This window comes from Seriola aureovittata, chromosome 12 (assembly GCF_021018895.1).
Source record: "Seriola aureovittata isolate HTS-2021-v1 ecotype China chromosome 12, ASM2101889v1, whole genome shotgun sequence".
Taxonomy (NCBI): Eukaryota; Metazoa; Chordata; class Actinopteri; order Carangiformes; family Carangidae; genus Seriola; species Seriola aureovittata.
Window position 1 is genome coordinate 8,413,662 of NC_079375.1, and position 18,312 is coordinate 8,431,973.

The window sequence follows — 18,312 nt, forward strand, 5'->3', positions numbered from 1 at the left end:
TTGCTAAAGTACAAGTCAGAAATAGTTTTTCTGCAGACTGCCTGTTGCCATGACACAACTGCAAGACAATATTAAATGAAGGAAATATTTTCCTTGTGTGACAGGAGATGAGAAGTATCATTAACATGTTTTGGATCAGGTCAATGATCAAGTTGTGCCACATCAGTGCACAGCTGTTCCTCTCATTAAAGCCTTTCTGTGGCAAGAAGTCAATCTGCTGGAACTGAAGTCAACAATGAATTTACAAAATCACAGCTTACTTCAGTCTCCTCAGCTCTTACTGTTTTAATTTGACACGTCTCCGTCACGTCTGGGAAAGTGAAGAGAATTTGATCTGTAACTATTATACACACAAATAGAAGAATAATAATTAATTTACTGGTGCAGCCTAAATTATTGAGACTTAAATTAATACAAAAATGTGTGACTCACATTAATTTAATTAACCTTATAAAAAAAATTTAAAAAAATCCAAAATATGAAATAAATATCATTATAAACCATGGAAAACAATAATTTTTTGCTCATGTACTGAAACGCTTCTTTTAGATGAAAGATTTCATGGTCAGACTCACCTGTTGGTGTGCACAGCGGGTGATTGGTGCAGCTGCAAACCCCCAGTGATATGATGCTTCTGAGAAGAAGAATATGAAATGTTTTTCTTTTAATATTGTGATCATATCAAAACCTTCAGCCCACATGTTGCTTTCATTCTCTGACTGACAGATATTCTCTTGTTTTGCAGATGCCATATGGCTTCTAATGCAATCTGACTGCTGTAGAGCTTCTGTCAAAGTCAGACAAACTTCATCACTAGTATTACTGTACAGTGCAGAGAGAACAAACCGACCCCGGGGGACTTGACAAGACCAGTGGCTACCAGCTTAATAAACACTGCTCAGCCTCAGTAGTACATCAGTCTCTCCTAATCACATACATACCATGTATTGATCCAAGGCATCCTCCCTTGAATCAATACATATGAAGTTAATTATGTGATGAACTGCATTTATTACAAAATCCATTCTACATTGCAGTGACCTTTATAAGTCTCTGTCTCTCCTTGATGTACAGTACTTGGTGCCTTCCAATTAAAATGTTCTAGCACTTTCATGTAAAACACACTGAATTTTCCTGTGTATTAAATGCGTGATATGAACAAAACTGACATGACTTAATTCCTGGTATTGATTTCTGCTTACAGTTAAGCATCAGACAAACACCTTATAAAGAACTCACCCTACTGGAGGTCTTTAAAGGCACCATTAAATTACTGTATGTAAAAACAACATGTATGGATGATGTCAAGCCTTTTGTTGTGTGGCACAGGCATCCACTGTATGTCAAAGGGCTATTCCTCCAATTTTACATGTCAATTTACTGACCACAGGGAGTATTACTTAGCCTAAGAAAACAGCTGTATAACATCCTGTGGGGCCCTGGAGGAGCTTTGTCAACAAAGTTTAGTTCCATACTATTAGTTTGGACACTGCACATTTTTAACAAAAAGCCTATGTTACACACCGTTGATGTGGACTCTGTGGCTGGAGTGGTCAAACAAAAGATGCTACAGTAGCAGATAACATTATGGAAAATGTAGGACCCAATTGTTTTGGAGTTTGACCCATACAATGGAGTGAAAGTCTCAGTCTAATTTGTCTCTTTAAAATTTCCTCAACTCTATGAAACTACAAAACTAAATCACTGGAGTAACTCTTCAATGTTTCAAGACATACCTGTGTTGATTGTTAATTATCTTAAGTTAATTATGGTATGTTAATTATTGATATTGTTGATATTTTGTTAATCATATGCTTCATCAGTCTCAGAAAATATCAAAGAAGGAGAACAAACTCTGAAAATCAGATTACAAGTAAGCATGATGAAGACACCCTGTCATTTATGGCTTGGAGGGAGAAAATTCCAACATTTATTGCCACATAGAAAGGTGAACAGATCAACACTGACTATAATAACAAACTGGTAAAGTATAGTAAGGTATTCTTAACACTCAAACACAAAGTTACCCTGGAAAAGCAAGGAAATTTCTTACTATGGTCAAAGCCACAATTATTTGAGTCTGAGGATTTGAAGGTTTATCTGTCACAAACCAGGTCTGACTGATGATCATGTTTAAGACCAGATTTAGAACTATAAAATCACTATGACATAAAGACTAGATGAAAATCAGGAGCAATGATAGGGTGCCAAGCTTGTAAGATTAATGGAAGCTGTAATGATAGTAAATGTTGGACATCGTGAAGGATGTGAATTAGTCTCTTTCATGCTTTAGAGATCCTTATTTTATTGTTTGCAAGTTTTAGTTTGCATAGACAGCCTAGTTCAACTGCTGAGGCATGATGTGAGGGCTTCTTGGAGGCAGAAAATGTCTGCCCTTTTTTTTTTTTTTTTTTTTTTTTAACTACAGCATTTAATGCTTTTTAAGCCCCTTTTTTTTTTAGCTTGTGAACCAGAGCGGTAGATATTTTGGGTCATGAGTTTAATTGAGGGCATGGTTGAAGGATGGACTCAGAAAAGATTATAAGTGTATCTATGTAGAGACTAGGCAAAAAAAAAAAAAAATATATATATATATATATGTATATATATATATATATAAAGTAAACTCCTGAATGAAAGACAAAGTTGCTGCCTAAGTAAAAGCCAAAAGGTGGAGAATTGTGCGTCAAGGTCGGTGTGTGTTATACTCTACTGTCTTGTGTTGTGTGAGAGACAGTGACACAGAGATGGACAAAGAAAGAGAATAATCGAGATTCACATGTACAAGAAGAGGAAAAGATCTTGATTGCACGGCATTAATGGACCAGACGACAACTGTCACTCTCTGACTCCACATTCAGCTTTTCAATCATTGTGCATTCAGGCAGCTTTCAATATGGATGTCATCAGCATTATCTATAAGTGTCCAGCAGCACAATCCTCTAATGCACCATGAGACAACTGACGAGAGAGAAAGGTGAAAAGCATGTAAAGAAGAACAGTACTCAAACCTATAAATAAAATAAAATTGTCTTTTTCACCTAGTTCTGCAAAACATACTTCTCGTATTTCCTACCGTCTTACTTTTATTATCATTCTGGGACGCAGAGTCTATAGTATATCAAGACTACAGAAAATAGTTTGATAGTCAATTGTATTGGTATGATTACTAAATATATTGAGACAAATCCTTTCAGTGAGCCATCTGAACCTCACAGGTCTACACTGTTACAGAATCAGATAGGTTAGAGAGAAACACGCCCGTCGATAAAGTCAGCACTGAGCAAAAGCTCAGCTGTTTCCTAAATTACCCTAATCATGGCGTTTTCCCAGAGAAGGCTGGGATCATCAATCATTTGTTGGTAATCGATCCGTGCTGACTGAATCAAAGTTAGGGTTGTACATAGTTTAACAGTAGAAGAGCTGCAGGACTATTGTTTTATTTTCCGATATACTGCAGGATTCAGCAGATGATGAGCATTCTGCGCTTTATTTCTGAGAACTCAATGACTGACGTCAAAGCTTTATGTTGTTTTGAAAAATGTTTTTGTCCTGTTTGTGACCTGGAACCAACCACATAAGGGGCAGCACATTTATAAAAAAAAATACCCCAATAAATGTCTTATGTCAACAAAATAAGGTGCCTCTGCTGAGGCATCCCTCTGTGATCTACTCAGCTCTGTGCCCCCAACCTTCAGAAGGTGTTTTTTGAAGTCTGAGGGATGTGTGGGCTCATAGAAGGAATTGCTGATCAAGTGTGCTTTTAAAGTGCATCAGAAGCATGCAGCCAGCCTGCGTCTTCCTCACTCGTACTTGTGTGTGTGTTCTTGTCTCCACAGAGGCTGCGGGAGCCGCCCTTGAGAAATCTTTAGCAAATACTTCTCACACCCACACACCATTATTCACGCTACATAAAATGTTGCTTGTGAAACTCACAAACAGACAAATGAAATACGCCCCTGGCTCAAACTTTCACTGTTCACGCTTCAACACTCATACTAGAGTCAATCAACAAGTGAGGAATAACTTCTGTCCTTCGGTAATTTGAGGTAAACTGATCACAGAAGGAGCTGTGGAAAATAGCAATTTATGGACTAATTACTTTCATTTCTCAAATCAATGTTAATATATTTCTTATGATTGTGAACACTTCTCTCCGTCGCCTTCTTCAGCTGTGCTCCGTACTTGCCACAACCAGAGACACTTGGTCATTTGCATTTAGAGTGCATACTATAGATAAAAAAAAAAATACAGCCTCAAAATGAAGTCACTTGGGACTTAATGGAAGAAGATGAAGTTCAGCTGGTGTGTAAGATTTGTGAGGCAAAAAAGGGACAGTGAGAGAAAGTTTCTGGAGTTGATATCTGTAAAGACATCTCAGTATAACTTTAGAGTAAGCTGATATTGTTGCTCTGGGTATATGGGCTTGTGTGGGCCCCGGGACTGAAATAAGCTTGCTCTAATCAATAGTAGAATTGACTCATCATTAGTTTGCCATTCTTGCACTCTTGCTGTTGTGAATACCAACTTCCCCACTCTGTGTGTTTATCATTTATCATGGCACACTGTCAACGTTTTCACAAGTTTGGGTCCGAAAAGACTCCGGCGCCGTCAATTTAATGTTCTCCCACAGTGTCTCATCAGTGCAGCCACGAGCACAAAAACTGAAAATCCTACGACAGACTGCATTTGCATTTGCCATAAATCTCAAGCCAAGGTGCTGTGGTGATATAGTGAGCCATTAGAGATATGACAAATACATTCATTAGCTTCCTCACAGCACCTCAACTCCATGCTGTTACTCCCCTGGGGAGAATTGTGAATAAGTTTGTTCCTGCCTCTAAAGGCAGTGGTATCGACCCCAGGGGTAATAGAGGAAAAGATGATTGAGAAGGATGGATCGACATAGCTCACCTTCAACTGCTATTCTTGGCCTATTGATTATGATTATGAAAAATGTCAAGCAGGGGTTGTTTTGCCTCAGCTACAGGTCACAAAAATAAAGAAAGAACAGCTGTGAAGACTTTTCTAATGGAAATCTCAAAGCTTCTGTGCCTGCAGTGTGCCACAGTTTGCACAGAGACTTTTGAATGAAAAACTTAGAGCAGAATAATTAATCTTTACTGCAGGTCTTAGCAGTTGCCTTAGCTATTTTAAAAGGTGCTCTGCAATAAACTGAAGAACTTGTATGTATTCTTTAATGAGTTGTTAGGTCAGTGCTAATGATTCAGTCTGATCTCTTGGGAAGAACCATCAAATGGAAGCAAATGAGAAAAATTGATTTAAAAAGAAAAAAAAAGAAAAGAAAAAGAAAAAAAGAGAGACATCTTTTATCTCTGAGAAATCATTCCAGCTATAACAGCTATGGCCTTAACATCCAGTTTCACACTTTTATTCCCACAAAAAGTCACACTGAACAGAAGAGTTGCTTTGTTTCCTGCTCCAACAGATCTGCTCTGTAAGTCACATTTCCTTTGAGAAATAATCTGAATAAAAAGGGAAAAATTCATATTTTATATTTTTTGGTCTTATGATGGCACCTATTTAAGAGTAGATGAGTCATTATTATATTAATATAGACTATTAAATAGATAGATGAATAAATTGACAATTAACTAAGTTTCTAATTGACCAGACCAATGGCTAAATACAATCTATTAACTTTAATTGTCTGCTCCTTGATTGTCATCATAAATAAAAAAGGCCACATTGATATTTGAATAGAGCTGGAATTATAGAGTTTTATTTATCTGACTGGATAATGGATTATTTATATACACTACACTGTGCAAAGGTTTTGGGCACTTTAGATGTTTAGATTGTTGTCCATCACACAATATCAGTGAGGCATCTGATCAGTCCCAAATTCATTCTGAAACATGATGATGACCCAATACATACAGCCAGAGTCATAAAGAGCTGTCTCCAGCAACAAAACGAACAAGGAGTCCTGCAACATCTGGAGTCACAACAGAGTCCTGATCTCAACATCATGGAGTCAGTCTGGGATCACATGAAGACACACTGAGACAGAACAGGTTCATGTTGTTTACGGGTCTTTGTTAACCGATAACAGAAAACTATCAATGGCATTGTTTTTAACTTTACTTTTAGTGCCTAAAACCTTTGCACAGTGCTGGATATTTTGTTGCTAATTGCATTTCCTACTGATGGATTTAACTTAGGGGGAGGTATTTATATTTTTCATTTAATTAGTGTTTATTTAATTTCTTATCACTACATTTCATCACACATTAATTTATTTCACTGTCAATTAATTACTTAATCAAATTGTTTATTTTATTAATATAAATATTACCCATTTAACCTTGGACAGGCACCTGCTGTCTCTGCATTAATTCAAGCAATCAGATCGCTTCAATTTAAACAACATTTGCAAAAAGCAATAAACTCATTACATATCAGAAACAGATGCAACAACTTTCAACAAGAACAACCACATTAGCTTTCCTGCTAAAGTTTCCTTCTTATCCAACTGACAACCATGAACTTACGTCTTGAACCTTCAGTTGCAGAACAAACCACCAAACAAACACTCACAAGGGGAAAAGTGCGCTGGTGAACTGCAATACATTAAACAGGTTGTCAGTTTACCTGCAATTATCACTTTGGTCCCTTTTTGATGCTGATGTGGTCTCTAATCTTCTAAGAACACACTGTCTGCTAGTGTCTTGAAAGCCACTGTAGCAAGTTTTTTAAGTTTTCCTCTCATTCCCAGCCGTACACCAACAGCCTCTCCAGCCTCTGAGACAAGAAGACCAGGCGGGAAGGACCTTTTTTTCCTCATGGTAAGAAAAAATAAAAACTATTGCAAAAAAATGATCACTAAATGGATTTCAGTTGGACAAAGTTTAAGGTTGGGGAAAATCTTAATCATTACTGTCTGACAATATCTTCTCCAAACATTTCATACGCATTTTATACACATCTTTCAAATTCAGCTTGGCATATTTGGTATTTTTGAACACGTTAGGGATCGCCACTAGAATTTAAAATAAGGTTCTACAGGTTTGAAAAATGTTTCATGAGCTTGTAATGACTGATTCACCTGGGAGCTGCTGCGTGTGAGGGAGGTTGGAAACAATGCAAATGGAAACTTAGCAAAGCAGTGTTAACAAAGAACTACCGCACTGACTTCTACTAGATATTACCAAGCAGGCAAGTCAAGACAGTGATGGTTAGTTGACCAGATTAGCTACCTACACACCTGTCTATCTACTGTGTGTTATCCAAACATGTAATGGTTTAATCAGTGGTGGAACGATCACAACAAAGATAAACATTCTGTATTTAGTTCTATTGAGGTTAGAGCCAAGGCATACAATTTGAAAGATAACCACAATTTACTACTGTTGCTCAACATCTGCGGATCAATGTATATGCCCAAATCTGCACTATAATCAACTACAATCCTGTTCTTAATAGTAAAAAAACCAGAAGATTGTGTTGTCACCTTACACTATCTGAAACGTCTTGATATTGTAAGCCCTATTTAACACATTTAGGAAATGCACAATAGATTGGCTGAACCATAGAGGCACTTGTGGAAACTGAACTATGAATAGTTTCGTTTTAGAAAAGGTCAGTCATGCCTCGTTTACAGAACATAATTGAATCATTTGCCTGGGAAATACATATAATTAGCTCATGAATGTCTAATTGATTTAATTTTAGACATTTACAAAGGAGAAAGTCAGAACAAGTTGCATTTAGTTGAAAATGTGCACATCTACAGTGCCAAGGCACCAAGTATTCACATGTTCACTACATCACACAGCGTGGTTACAGAGTTTTTGAGACAACTACAGTCAAACAAAATCCACGATAGTTGCTTATATAAATAGCTGATGTACACATCCACTGTCTGCTTCCATCCCTTCTAATATAAAGCAGGCTGACGGCAAATTTTTCCCAGATAATCTGCTGCAGGAGCTGAGTATAATGGAAGTGATGCCATCCCCACTGTTATTCCATTAATGTCAAAGACAATAAGGAAGACTCTCTTCAGTCACACCTATTGCAGCTTATTGCAAGTCACTGTAAACTTCTAGTCTTTCCATGACTAACACAGAAAAATTTCCCTGGTTACTTTACAATGCTAACAATATAGTGAAAGAAATAAACTCTATGCTTGAAGAAAAAACTGAAATTTTGGGAAATAGGGTTTCTTGGTAAGAGTTAGGTTAAATAAGAAGATATCACCCCCATGCCTGTGTGAAGCTGGAGCAAGGAGGTCATTATCTTAGCTTAGCTTGAAGATGGGAAGCAGAGGCAAAGAGCTAGCTGCTCTGTCAAAAGTTAAAATATATGCCTAAAACTGGTAAATTATTGTGCTTACATTCTGTTTGTGTATGGATTAAACAGAAGCAGTATAAAGTGTTATTCAGTGAGCCTCCGAGGTGGATTTTTGAAAACAGATGAGACTTTTGAGATAAAGAGCTAAGACACCTGCTGCCCCCTTCTACCAGTCTAATCTAAGCTGTAGCTCCATGCCCACAGAGAAAGTGAAAAGGCATTTCCTAAAATTTCGAACTATTCCTTTAAGGCCTGCGAAACAGAACTCAAACAGCAAATCTGCCTAATGATTAAAGACAATCACACAAAAACAAATGTATCTGCAAATGCCAACACTGTAAAATCAGCGTGAAAGCTCACTCAAAAGAACAAGAGACAATGATGACAGATGTCAGATTTAAAAAGGTTTTGAGCTGTGTTCATGCAATTCATAAAAATAAATAAATAAATAAAAACAGCAATTTTCCTACTTGAGGGTATGTTAGTATATTTTATCTGGTGAGATAAAATTCAAATTGTGCACAATAACTTATTCAGGTTTTTTAATTTTACAAGAAATTGACTATATCAAAAGAAAGTGGAGTGACCCTGAAAGTGTGTGATTCTGTGTGTGCGTGTGTGTATGAGCACATCCCCGGCAATGATCGTAAGTGATTTAATAAAAGTGCCATATTTCTTTTATCATGCTCTTTCTCTCACAACCTTGGGAGCTCTTTCCTTGAAAGAACAGATCCAATCTCCTTTTACAATACCCACACCAAGGCTTTGCCAGTCCTTGGCACAGATCAATCTCTGAGGCTTGAGCAGTGGAAAGTTAATCTGGAAGAGGGGCCTGTTCGTCTATGCCTCGACATGCTCGGCTGTCAGTCAAAAATCCCAGTGTGCACCTGCCCTGACAGCAGGAGAAGCTAACATCCCGATTGTCCCTCCCAGGACCCGACGACCGTCATCTCTTTATCATCTGTCAACCCCATTAAAAATTCTTGAGAAAAACAGGGAGGTTGAAAAAATATGTGACTCCTACTCTTCTGTAGATTTTCCATTTATATTGTAAGCCTTTAACTGACACTCACATCCTGAGCAACTTAAAGTATATACTATGGAGCGTGAAATTTACATTAGTATCTGCCCACATATATGATATTCCACCTCACAGATGATCCATTTCCTTAACTTTAACATTTAGTTTCCATTTTGCAATCTCTCCTTATATTAAAGACATGTACGCAGTGTGCCTACAAAAAAAGCGAAGCCCAATCCACAGGGCAGCAACAGGAGCTCTTTAGTCTGTTGTTATGTGTTGGGATCAGACTCCATATTAGTGCACTTACATCACTGTTGAAAACAACCAATATAGTACTGTACAATACACTGCATAGTGTAAAGTTCAAAGCCATGATAATGTGCTGTGACAATACTGTCACCAAAAGATGATGTAGGATAAACGCACTGGGAAAAAAACTACACTAAAGAGAATGGACATAGTATGGTATGTTAGGAAGGAGCTTTTTAAAGGGCCATTTCATATTTTTTGACAAGATACATTTGTGAGAAAGAGAAAAGTTAATTAAGAGTTAAGTCAACTAATTTGTTGAAAATATATTTTTGTGCTTACATTGACTCATATACTAATATTTCACACCATCTAAAAAGATTTTCTTGTTTGGTTTTAGGCATTTATCCAACATCCTCATCCTAAGCAAATTAAGCAAATATGTAACAAAGTTTCAAAACAAACAAATAAATTCCCTGCATTACAAGCATTTAATAATATAATGCAAAGTTCAGAAATATAATGATTTGCAGTGACAATAATATATTGACACCAAATGATTATGAAGCAATGACATGTAACAGAACAACTGAATTTTTTTTTTTTTTTTTTTTTTTTAAAAAGGGCCAATTCATAAGTTTCTACATTTTAGGTAAATTAAAATACTGAATATATTATGAGTTTGTTTTATTGATGGGAAAATGTATTGACTGTGGGTATGCTAGTATTTTACACGCTATGAAAATATTTCAGTAATTGTTATGCTATAGCATCTTGTTTTACAGAGCTGTCAGCCCAAAGTACTGAAAGCAACAACAACTGAGCAGAACAACAAACAGGGGAATTATATTAAGTGACTTGATGTTTTCATGGCAGTGTCAGGTGTGAGCAGAATGTCACGTTGTAAATCCGTAGCCAAACTGGAGCCAATAAAAAGGATGGATCCCCGTAACCTGAGTCAGTACAGAGTCAACAAGTCTCGGCTGTGACAGGTTTATTGAGCCCATTCATTCAGAGAGACGCACCCTTAGCTGCTGTGCACACAGATAAGGGATGATTGCAGAGGAATGCAGCCAAATACAGAAATGCAAACCTGAGGACAAGTGACATTCAAAATGAACACATCTGAGGAGGAGCAACGGCACGAAGGACAAAAAATGTCCCTCTATCTTTGTATCTATAACTATCCGTCTCTGTTTCTACCTATTGACAGAATCTCAGTCGCCAAGGAAGTTATGGTCTCACAAAACTAAAATAAATTCAGCAGAAGTAAGTTATCCCTTTTCCTCTACTTTATCTTCATCCATGAAATATCTACAAATCTCAGATGGTAATTCTCGCCTCGGGGCTCAGTAATTTGGTCTGGTGGACAGACCAGAGTTTACAGTAGCTTTGATCATCCGAAACAGCTTGGAGGGATGTGACACTTTCCCTGCTCATGAGTCCATGGTTTTTTGTCAATAATTGCTGTTGGAGGAATTATAGAACACTGTTGTGGAGAAATGAAGGGAGGTGCTGTTGCTGTTATTTATCTTTTAATGTGTATCTTATTTGTTGAGAAAGTGTTTCTTCTTGTATTATATATCTGAAACTTTAAAGACAGGCTAGTGAGCTGATTCCAACTGTGGTGACTCATGTATTAAAAGTTAGAAACTCTTTGCTCTGCGAGGATATAACTGTCTCCAACTGTTATAATTCCATTAGAGTAAGGTCTGTGAAGAATTTTGCTGCTGACATTTATAATCTAATCATTGTTTATACAAATGGACTGGCCTGTGGTGTTTAAAAACAGATACAGACAAGGCATTATCATTTTAAAGCAGCATTACTATTTCCAGAGGTTGTAGTCGAGCTTGCTCAGAAAAGACAGTTTGAATTAGGGTTAGGACTGAACAACTGATAAACAATATTTTGTAGAGAACCAAGATAAGTATTGCCCTCTGTTCTGAATTTAAGATTTCCAGAGCATCATCAGAGTAAAAGAAAGAATCAAACACATGATAAACACAGACTGAAGGGCAGAATGCCACAAAGAAATACGTTTTACAGTGAGACTACGCAAGTTTTCTACGCAAATTTCATTGTGGGACTTTGCCACTACAGCCTTACTTGGTGTGGAATGGCAATCTTATGGAAGCTAATGTTAACTAATGTTACAAAACTTACTTAGTTTATTGCTACCAGACAGTACTGAGTAACATGACTTCACTAGCACGACTTTTACCTGCGTTACTGTTATGCTATATTTTTAGCATGTCACAGATAGACATTTCTTAGCTTACCTCACAACAAGTTTCTTTTCCATTTGCTCTCAGTCTGAGTGCCTAATAATTATGCATTTAAAGCAAAGGAATTCCACTTATCTGACCCAAAGAAAAGATCCATAAAATCTGTGTTTCTTCATGCCATTTTATATAGTCACCATTAACATATTATTGTTTGGGATAGAAGCACTGAGATTTAACAACGTAGACGTAAACTGTTTCAGTTTATAAGCAGTAAGAGGTTGTGGAAAGGGTCCTAGCCAAACCACAATCATTAGTAAAAATTAGTGGGGTCCCACAGGCAAATCCTCTCAGCCCTGTCCTTTTTGAAAAAGACATCAAGCACAACATCAAGCGAGAAACAAGCATCTGCCAGCTGGTATATATATTATTATTTTTTTGATTGTAAAGTCATTTGAAGGAAATATAGGTATCAGAATCTGCACTCACTTAAGCAGTTGCTCTTGTACAGTTCTACTTTGATCATTTGTACCTTTTTTGGAATAGCAATGTCACTATTACCCTCAAAAAGTAGTTGAACATACAGTAGTAAATGTAGCACAGCTGATTTTAAAACTTCCATCCAGATCACATCTCATGCAGCTTTTTAATTACACTTTAAATTGTATCTAGTCTGCAGGATTTTTGCTTACATTGTCTCAGGTTACCTCTGTACTGCTTTTCCTTGAGGTATGCTTATAAAAGTCAGAACTAAACCACAGGAGGGAGGCCCACTAATTTGTTCCCACTTGATTTGAAGGCTGTATGTCTAAAGAGGGACATCTTCCTTTCCTCAGTGGCAGGTATTTTTCAATGGTTGAGTGGCAGATTACCACATTAAATGAACCGCGAGAACTATTGTTTGTGATCTGAAGACCGTGAGACCAGTACATTATTTTTTCAGTCATTTGGGTTTGTATTGTCTTTATGGCTGAATATTTATAGATGATGTTTGAGCAATTTAACACACAACTTTAAAACACTTAAATGTGACAGATTTTTCTTTACAAATAAGAGTATGTCAGCAAGAAAATTAAGACTACAGATGAAAATTTGTGTTTTGGCTGAATATGACATATTTACATCATATTGTTTCTTATTAATTTGTGTTGTCCCTAAATGTCCATGTTAACATGATACAAATAACATAATTACTAGTACATAATTGTGATTGGCCCCAGTGTTTTTGACACACACAACCACTGCAGACAATTGGTACGTCACCATGGAGATGCTCACCGTGAAGCTCACATCCTGCAAACTAGCCTTTGATCAGCATATCGCAGCAGCTGCCATATTCATAAGCTCTACTCTAACTGCCTGCCCTGGACTCAAACCACCACTTCCTGATTTCTCCAACTATCAAACATCCGGCAAATAGTTTTAGCCAACCGACACTAACAAATCAACAAAAAGTTAGCTTAGACAGTGTGTCAGTCAGTAAGCAATCAAACAGCCATCAAGAAAAGCGCAACAACTCAATATAGGTCTACAAAGTATTAATGAATGGACGACGGCCCGATCACATAATAACTTTTTAATATCCATAGAATTCATTTAAGCATTGTACGACTTCGTATATATAACCGAAACATAGCCGTGCTGATATTCAGTACATCACTCCCTCTCGTGTCATATTGCTTTTCTACAACAGTTCTACGAGCACCATATTAGTTAAATAAGCAACAACATATTATGATTTGTTTGTTAATTTCATTATTTATTTGGCAACACCAACACAAATAGTTCCGCAACGGGACTGGTACTGGACTCTTGCTAAGCAACACATAAACATTTTCCTGAGCTGCACTGTGCACACTAGCATGCTACTTTGTCTACACCTTACCTCAGGTATGCGCTGAATTATCCAGGCTTCTTTGGATTTGAGTCAAAAGTTATTTCCGTAAGTATATTCATCTTTGCAAAGTTTGTTACAATCTAAGATAGACAACGACCGGTGATGTAGCGCTGATTATTGGTTAATAGAACACCTGTGAAGCGGAGTGATACATGTGGTTAAAAGTCCCAGTGCTGTATATAAGGGCTTTGTCTGTAACAGCCTATCAGCACTCATGGAATGCCTCTAGTCCAATCAAATTACTTCGGTCGGAACTAACTGTTGTATAACATGCATCATCAATGACACAGGGGACAAATTTTATCACACACAGATTACAGTAACTACACATTTTCCAACATATGAGAGATTACAATAACATTGCTATATCTTTAAATCCCTGGTCCCGCTCCACAAACAGAGAAAGGTGTACTACTCACCACTCAGAAGTTCATCCACCGGCCCTCGCGTCGCCCTCAGCAACATCAATATCAGCACTGCTCAAGGCCACATTCCTGGCTCCGCTGTTCGCTAGTCCAGCTAACGTTAGCCCCCAGCTGCACGTCAACATTGCTAACAGTCAATGAATTTGAGGTATAGGGAGTAGAACCTAACTAATGTCGTCAGTTGAGCAGTAAACTCATAATGTTCTTTTTTTTTTATCCTTCCTCTTCTTAGCGTCGTTTTTTTGTTTGGGCTCGCTAAACATTTTGCTGCTAACGTTATGTCAATTTGCTGAAGAACACTCGCTTCTTGCTAAACGGCTGAGAAAAAAATTGACGTAAATTCACGCAAGTTATGTCAAATGACAGGAGCATGCTCATTGGTCGAATTGGGATTTCCCAGCAAGCCTTACTTCATATCTTTTGAGAAGAAAGTAACCAAATGAAATAAGTGGTGTGAGAATTAATAGCTATTTTCAATAAAACATACAGTTTTGGAACATAAAGGGCATTAAAAGACTCAAAAACATGAGTTTGATGGGCCCCAGTGTAATGCCCTTCTATTAGCCAGATCATTCACACAATTATCTGCCAGAAGATATTGTAATGGATATGACAAATGTGTGAATCTAGTAGGATTTTTACTATCTAAAACAACATAGAGATTTGGTTCATTCTCACACTTGAAAACAACAATGTCATTTGTTAAGCAATCACAGTAAGTACAATACAATTCCCACTTTTACTCAGGCCTTTGATGGAGACTAAATTTTGTCTTGTTATAGTCCTGCTTTAAATGTAAAGTCTAAGTGTTCTCTTCCGCCAATAGCTGTTAACTTTAATGACTTCAATCACCACAGTTGACTTGTTTTAGAGACATCAGTCTGCAGCTCTATCTTGAGCACAAACTGTTTTCCACTGCCCTCAAACGTGCCTCGATTGCATAAGAAAACACCTGACACAATCGAAACTGAATTATGTTTTCTTCCCTCACCCTGGTTGGAAATTGGCACAGGAACTGAAAAACTGCTTTTCAAAAAATACTATTGAATGTCAATTTTTCAATTTCCCAATTTTTTGTTGTAAACACAGTCACATCCAATTTTAAAGTTGAAATATCTGCCTGCTTTTACCCACTTCTGTGTTTCCTGGTGCCATGCCAGTCTCTCATGGTTTTGTAAATCCAGCAATGAATATGTGAATATGATTTTTACACACAGAGATAAGCTGACACAACTTGATCTCCCACTCTCAAGGTATTATTTCTCAGCCGTCAGAATGATTTGTAGAATCAGGTTATCATTTATAATCATATATAGACGTTGTAATTCAGCTTAAGCACAGTAAAAGGACAATTCCTGTAGTGCTACACATTTGATTTTATTCTAATCCTTTTTTGCTGGCAAAGCTGAGCTGACAGCTAAAGTCATCCACACTTTTGGTCAACAGATGTTAATGTTTATTTTGTAATAATGATAAATAAGGGCTCCCAGTGGACAGCATCAAATGGACCACAGTAATTACATTTGGGTGACGGGTTGGCTCGCAAGAGAAAAGTTGCAGTGCGTGTTAAGTACGGCCTCTGTTTCATTTCTTTAGACTGCTTCATGTTCAGCAGCCTAATTTGAATCTGCTTTTATTTCCTGTTACAGTGTTTGTTAATATCAAAAGCTGACAGGAAATAAAATGAAACCCCAAGCTGTTACCTAGCAACACAAATCCAATGAACAGGAGAAGGATTATCCTTAATGTTAACACCCCATCACTATACAGTTTTATAGTTTTTTTTGTCGGCTTTGAACTTGTCACTAGCATCCTCTTTAGATGTTTAATTCAATTGATTTCATTTGCTATGCTACACATTCTGTTAACACATCCATGACATGCTGTTTTGTGTTAGATGACAACCACAGTACCATACCCATCACATTTAACTACACTGATTTGATAATCCCTTTACAAGCAGAATATATGCCACTGTGTGGATTGAAGATACTATACTAAAAGAGGTTTCTCCATCCCAGTCCAAACAGGTTTAGGTTTGAAGGAAGAGGCCCTCTTCATCAACTGATAGGAAACATGGTCGCAATAGGGACTGAACCAAGGAAAAAAAAACTCTCAAAAATATATAAATATATGAATAAAGCTGTAAAAATCATCCAATTAGAGCAAGAATTTCCACTTTGGTTCAACATTTGTGAGTTGGAGTTTTGATTAATACTAGCAGCAGCCGGTTGACATTAGAGTGTTACAGCCTCACGGTGCATGGGCCCCATTGTGCTGTTTCAAGTCTTGGCACTAATGAGACATTTTCAAAAAGATGCTCTAAGAAATATGATGTAGCTGTATTGTATTTTCTTGGCAGAATTGCGCTCCAGATGTGGTAGATCAGTTATTTAAAATGAAAAACATGGGAGTAACTATAGACACCAAGTACACAGTGTTTTGTGTAGCACAGCCTTGTAAATATGTGTTTGTGGCTCCACATAAAAACTGTCTGTTCCCTGTATCAGTGAGAGGGAAAAGTCAACTGAATAAGAGTGTGTTGGACAAAAGCAATCACTTGAATAAAGAAGTGAAACATGAGTGAACATGAGTGTGCTCCACTGAATCAAGTAGACTAATAATAGAAAAACTGAAATTTTGGCCACTGGGTTGGCAGGGTTGTGGTTCATAGTGCTCTTGCTTGAAGGAGACGGTACTCTAACGTTCGACGTACAGTATTGGTTTCATCTCCTTTCAAGATTTACCAGAACTCTGACATCTACTGTTCAACTGTCACGCTGTACAAGACTTGAAGTTATAGTAATTCAAGAATTCAATGCTGCACAATGCTGACAGAATCATTCGAGTTGCTACATGGGGAAGTGCTTAACATCGGCACTCTCCAGGGATCAATATCTCAGGAGATCCATACTGTGTTTCCTAAAGCATGCCTTTAGGAAACACAGAGAGTTGGTGTGAGTGCATCTCTGACCTTTGAGATGCTTCCTGTCTGGCTGACCTGCATTGATCTGACCTGGAGGAGAGTTTCAGCACGGAACCTGTCAGTTGGATATCTGTGTGTCCTTAAAGTGTGTGTGTGCATGCATACGTGTGTGTACTACAGCAGTGGATGGCTAAAAAAGTCCTCAAGGCCATGACACACACACACACGCACGCACGCTATGAAATCACACCTCCTCACAACAGAAAATGAGTCAACATTCACGAGTCAACAGAGCGGCACTGCAAAATGTGTGAATCTTAACACGGTTAGTCTGTTTGGAGTCATACAATTCTGTTTTTCTTTTAACAATCCACAGATATAGTTGGCTTATTTTTTTATATCATCCCACTTTTTTATTTATACATTAGTCAGTATCTTATTATAAGCAACATCACTTGTCACAAGCCATAGTTTACAATATAATGATCTTGGGAGCAAAGATTTATTTTCAGACTCACTGTGACATTAAATTGCTTGGAAACTTGCTCATTTTTTACACTGTAAAAAGATCTGCCTCCCTCATTAACCTCACAAGAAGACATGGGTCAAATCTGGCTGCTCGACAATTGCGTTTGCTTCATAATTAACTTCTATTCTTGGATTTCACTGTATCTACTAAATGCTATTTGAAAATCTTATTGTTTACCAGTGAATTTTTGTCAGATTCTTATCTTGCCAATCTCTTCTTCTTGCACTAATTATCATGTTTATTTCAGAACAAGTAGATTCTGACAGGATGTGAAACTTTGAGTTACTTATATTCTGTCCTCTTGCTGTATTTTATACACACACACATTCAGTTTTCATCTGAGTGAGGAGGTTAGTCAGTTGTTAACAGGCTGCCAATTAAAGGTGTAACTCATACTTTTGAGCTTGACTGCCTGTGGTTAATGGTCCTCGTATTATTAAGATGGGTTTATTATCTAGTATATGAGTTTGCACCCATTTAGGCCTCCTCTTATATGTTATGATGGACTTTTTTTTTGTCAATCCTTATATTATCGCTCTAACTCTTAATTGATCTCTGCAATAGCTTTCAGAATTATGTAAGTTTAAATGACATGTAAAGTAGCGCAGAGTCAGTACAATAGAAGTTAGATAAGGAATGTCACATCACTTTTAAAGTTAATGTCATCTGCCTAAAGAAAACTGTAATAGCTCATTTTACACAGCTCTGATCCCTAATGTCA

The 18,312-nt window shown here is 37.3% G+C and overlaps 1 long non-coding RNA gene across 1 annotated transcript in view; it reads right to left on the bottom strand.

Moving 5' to 3' along the window:
- The window catches only part of LOC130178506 (uncharacterized), a 44,305-nt gene extending 29,858 nt beyond the window's left edge, over nt 1-14,447 (bottom strand). The window contains exons 1-3 of the long non-coding RNA XR_008829176.1: nt 14,131-14,447; nt 576-634; nt 261-340 (exon numbers count right to left, since the gene is read on the bottom strand). This is a non-coding gene — a long non-coding RNA (uncharacterized LOC130178506). The remainder of the gene's footprint in view (nt 1-260; nt 341-575; nt 635-14,130) is intronic.
- Between the last annotated feature and the right edge of the window lie 3,865 nt (nt 14,448-18,312).